Raw genomic sequence first — 5,504 nt, forward strand, 5'->3', positions numbered from 1 at the left:
TGATCATATCCCCTTATATATTTATATATAGTGATCATATCCCCTTTTATATTTATATATAGTGAGCATATCCTCTTATATATTTATATATAGTGATCATATCCCCTTATATATTTATATATAGTGAGCATATCCCCTTATATATTTATATATAGTGATCATATCCCCTTATATATTTATATATAGTGATCATATCCTCCTTATATATTTATATATAGTGAGCATATCCCCTTATATATTTATATATAGTGATCATATCCCCTTACATATTTATATATAGTGATCATATCCCCTTATATATTTATATATAGTGATCATATCCCCTTATATATTTATATATAGTGATCATATCCCCTTATATATTTATATATAGTGATCATATCCCCCTTATATATTTATATATAGTGATCATATCCCCTTATATATTTATATATAGTGATCATATCCCCTTATATATTTATAATAGTGATCATATCCCCTTATATATTTATATATAGCGATCATATCCCCCTTATATATTTATATATAGTGATCATATCCCCCTTATATATTTATATATAGTGATCATATCCCCTTATATATTTATATATAGTGATCATATCCCCCTTATATATTTATATATAGTGATCATATCCCCTTATATATTTATATATAGTGATCATATCCCCTTATATATTTATATATAGTGATCATATCCCCTTATATATTTATATATAGTGATCATATCCCCTTATATATTTATATATAGTGATCATATCCCCCTTATATATTTATATATAGTGATCATATCCCCTTATATATTTATATATAGTGATCATATCCCCTTAACTGTCTCTTCTCCAGTGTAACCAATCCCAACTTGCCTTTCCCCATAACTGATCCCTTCCATTCCCTTTATCAGCTTAGTCGCTCTTCTCTGTACTTTTAGTTGAACTCTAGCCGTGACCTTGGCCTGTTATTGGTTCCTCACCCTATTGCTTCTCTGCTGTTGCACCAGCTCTGTCTCATCCTTGTGTTCATGGTGAGGTGCAGCCCTTTCTTCTCTAATTTCCACAGATCAGCCTGTTGCTGATATTATGCGTTTACCCATAATGCCATTCTCCAGAATACAATTTTGAATGTGATCCCTTAACAAACATCAAATTATTTGCTTTCCACAAATGTCAGACTTACTGGCCTGTAATTGTCAGGCTGAGATCATAATCCTTTTTAAATATAGGAAAGACATGAACTTTCCTCCAATCCATAGGTCCCATACCAGAGACATTTCCCTACAGAAATAGGGTCCGAGTGATTTGTACCCCCAGTATCAGATGTTGGAGGCTCTTTATATAAACGTTGGCAAATACTAGAGAATCGGTATTTATTATTAATTCCAGACAAGAAAGCCCCAGAGTCACTGCTGGATTTTGCCAGTTCCCTTTGGGGTCAGACAAGGAATGAACAAAGGAAAGAAGAACCTTTCTGGGTTGAACCGCAACTCCCTGCAGATATTCCAGACTGTAACTTGATGATCACCTTATTAACTATTTGCTTTTCTCTTTGGCAAGATCCCTTGTAACCCAAGTGTTGTTTGTAGAAGGGGGGGGCTCCCACTTAAAACCACATTTACTCTGGACAAGGGTGAGCCAAAGACTGAGCTTGTTATTTTCTTATCGATATTATTAAACTTGTGGTGTGTGGTCTGTGCAAGTCATCTGTGGCCTTTGTTCTCATGGGATACTGGGAGTTATAGTTCAACGACTGATCTTCTTGCTGCCGTCAGTACATGTGTTTAACCCTACTTCTGCTGTGGATCAGGGATTAGTTCTGCCAGTCACATATCTCACTCAATAGGCCCAAGTCATAAAGGAGAAGTAAACCCTAGAAGAAATGCAATAATTTATACACTGTCTCATCCCTATAACAATAATGATCAAAGACTTCCCAGTTGCCCCCAGCAGCCCCTCATATTTCATGTTGTGTGTGTCGGTGGCTCTGCACATGCTCAGTGGGCTCTGGGCTGCTGGGGCGAAGCTTAGGGGTCGGGAATCATCCAGCAGAAAGTGATGGGGCAGAGTGAAGGTCTGATGTGACCCGGGAGCCGTATGACTACACATTATATACATTATATCATATACATTGCCCTGTGTATAGGGATTATACTGACTGTCACATACAGGGCTTTGCATGGAAGTTCCCTTAGGAAACCCTCCCCATGGGCACAAGTAGCGATTGCCCTGCACTCACTTCTATACGGACCGTCCCACAGAATGAAATTACTGGCCTTGTTTCACCGCGGAAATGACGGGCATAGACTTGACAAAAAAAAAAGACGCGCATCAAAAAAATTTCGCCGCACGTCAAAAAAATTTAGACTTTAATGGGCGTCTGCGACATTTCGCCGGCGCCAAATTTTTGGCGAAACGAACTGGGTCAAAGTCGCCCATCCCGAGCCACTGATTAACTTGGGTAAATGGGTTTGTGCCAATAAACACGTGCCCATTGGGTAAGTTCTGTTCAACTGGAGGAGAAGATCCAATAAAGGAAAACCAGTTAAGCTGCAAGTCCCAGTTTCCCAAGAGACCTGCTTATCTTAAATTGTTACAGTTGTTTCTTTGCTTATCTTAAATTGTTACAGTTGTTTCTTTGCTTAACTTAAATTGTCATAATTGTTTCTTTGCTTATCTTAAATTGTTACAGTTGTTTCTTTGCTTATCTTAAATTGTTACAGTTGTTTCTTTGCTTATCTTAAATTGTTACAGTTGTTTCTTTGCTTATCTTTAATTAAGATAATCATAATCATCTGATCCTTCCAGTATCTGCATTGTTGGACTGGGGTGTCTGGGGCCCACCGGGGTTACCACCTGAGGGCCCCTCACCCCAGTCACCAGCTACAGCCCCTCCATACGACACAGGTCAGACACAACCCCCCGGGCCTAGAGGCTTTTTCCCAGTGTCCCATCTGGGTATTTGCCCTGGTAGTCCTGGCATTGGCCCATGTTCTTATTTAAAGGGATGGGTCAGGATGCAGCAGTTCTCTTCTGATCTATAATCAGCCCTGCGTCATGGATATATCATATCTGTCCCAATTAAAGGGATAGGTGGGCTTGCAGCAGATCAGCTCTGGATCATGAAATATTATGGTTGTCCCTAATTAAAGGGGTGGGTCAGCATGCAGCAGATCTTGCATCATGGGAATATAATAATTGTTCTTAATTAAAGGGATAGGTTGGCTTCCAGCCCTGGATCATGGGGATTTTCTAGCTGTCCATTATTAAAGGGATAAGCCTACTGACAACTGATCTTTTCCTTTCTGGTTGTTTCCAAGAGGCACAGGGAAGGAATGAGTTAATTGGGGCAACTGCTGATTGGCCCCCTGATTTATATATAGAGGTCGGGGGGGAGGGGAACTTCTGTTTTATTGTGCTGAAAGTGGAAGATTATTCTTGGGGTGTCTGTGTGGATCTGCTGAGCCCTGTACCCCTCTCCAGGTAGGGTGATAACCTCTTTTATTGGGGGGGGAGGGGCAGTTTAAGTGCATCACATAAAGTTTCATTAACCAGTCATGGGACCCACTGGACGTATGGACCCCGTTTCCTATTCATGTTCCAGTGATCTCCCTCTGTTGCCCTTTATCACCCCAAAATGCACATTGGGTTTGTATTGCTGAGCCCCCTCTAAATTCTGCTGCTCCTATTGGTTGGGGAAGTTCCTATTGGTTGGGCTCCTCTTGCTGAGCCAAGTGCTGGGGGGATTCTATTCCCACTTGATGTAACTGGCAGGAGAGTTGACACCCTGTAATGGCAGTTTAGGGACACTGGGGGGTGTTGTTTTACTGAGGTCTGGGCCCGTGGCTGGCAGGGAGCTGTATGACAGTCAGTTGAATAATGAACAGGCTCGGCCTATGGCTTTTACTGATCATTTATAGAAAGACAAACAGCCCATGAATGTTTAGTGGTTTCTCTTTAAACTGGAATATTCTCATTTAAAGGACAAATTGTTCCCCCTGAGTTACCGGCCAAACCATTTGCCTCATCAACATTCCTGGCGGCCCAATAATCACGGCATCTCCATTGAGGGTTTCTATAAATGCTGAGAGGGCACCGTCGCTCCCCACAAAATTACCCCCATGCCCTGGCAGTGCCCCAGTTGTTACTAATATTATAACCTGAGGGCCCCCCGCAGCCAATCACGGATCCCCTGCAGTTTGCTCAGGGAGTTCTTATTGGTTAATCAGTTATTTATGGCTCGGCTTTGTCTGACACCTCCGGGGGCTGCTCATCTGCTGTTGTGTGGCCCCTAAATGTAGTTACACCCCCACACACAGCTTAAGCCCCTTGGGGCCCCTATTAAAAACTACTTGCAATTAAAGGGACATTGCACATTATAGTAAAGGGGAAACTCTGCCCTTTTAGTTAAGTCGCAGCTGCTTGTACTTGGGAGATATAGGGTTTGTATAAAGAGCTGAGACACATTCCGGGAGCTGCCATACTAACTGATCTTACAGGGTAGCTATAAAATTCACTGAACTGGCAGCTGATTGGCCCATGTGTCACCCCAATGCCCCTTATGATATCAGGGCTTATTCACCTGAGCAAAAGATGTAATTGGACAGTGGGTGGGGTTGGGATTGGGGTGTGGTCTAATCATTGGACAGAGGGGTGAATCTTGGCTCAACCCAATTTACCCCCAGCCGCCGAGTGTCCAAATTGGGCAGATCTTTGTACTTCAAACAGTTGTTTGCCAGGGGTTGTTGGGAGTTGTAGTTCAATAGCAGGTGTAGGGACACAGACGGGCCTATAGTGCCCAGGGTATTGTGCTGGGACCATAGATATATCAGAACCAGAGGGATATTTGGGTTCTACTACCCACAGTTCCATTCTGGCCGGAGTTTTGGGCCCCTGGGGTGTAGCTGCTGATGTAGGAGGGGCCCCTGTGTTCCTTGGCTTGTTGCCTTGTTTCCCTATCAGTTTCCCCATCTTCCAATAACACTTCTGGGCCGAGCTTGGCACCAGATGGGGAAGATCCGCTCCAGGGGGTCTGGCCCCATGAATTTTAATTTGAATTAGAACATGAATGTCCATTTAATACTAAAAGTTAATCAAAAGTGATTTGCCCTTTTAAAGGGGAACTTTACACTTGTTTTATGATCTCTTAGCTACTGTCTGTGCTGCCTTTTACATGGTTTGCCTTTTGCTTGTCTTAGCTGGTTGCTAGGGCTATTTCCCTTGGAAACTAGGGCTGCTCCCAACAGGTAGGGATCCCGGCATTTGGGGGTCAGTGCCATATTATAAGTATTTAAACAAAATAGGTTCACTTACTGTGACAAAGTAGCACCTACCGTCATACCTTGTCTGATGCAGGGACCTTGTTTGGCCCAAAAGCTTGCAATCTATAAATACAACTATAGTTGTCGCTTTATATTTTCCTATCTTTATAGTCAGGAGTCTCTGCTCTGGGTATTTATTATCACAAAGAAAACGGTGCAAATGGGGGAAATTGAGAGAGATGTCGGAGCGGAA

At 42.1% G+C, this 5,504-nt stretch overlaps 1 protein-coding gene across 2 annotated transcripts in view; it reads left to right on the forward strand.

The window, feature by feature from the left end:
• Positions 1 to 3,354: 3,354 nt before the first annotated feature.
• Positions 3,355 to 5,504, forward strand: part of ece1.L (endothelin converting enzyme 1 L homeolog) — a 68,644-nt gene continuing 66,494 nt past the window's right edge. Inside the window, exon 1 of one of the 2 annotated variants that reach the window (XM_041568374.1) lies at positions 3,355 to 3,473. The gene's annotated coding sequence lies outside the window, so the exon portion shown is untranslated. The remainder of the gene's footprint in view (positions 3,474 to 5,504) is intronic. The other variant, XM_041568376.1, reaches the window with a different exon arrangement.

The sequence above is a fragment of the Xenopus laevis genome, chromosome 7L (genome assembly GCF_017654675.1).
Source record: "Xenopus laevis strain J_2021 chromosome 7L, Xenopus_laevis_v10.1, whole genome shotgun sequence".
Lineage (NCBI taxonomy): Eukaryota > Metazoa > Chordata > Amphibia > Anura > Pipidae > Xenopus > Xenopus laevis.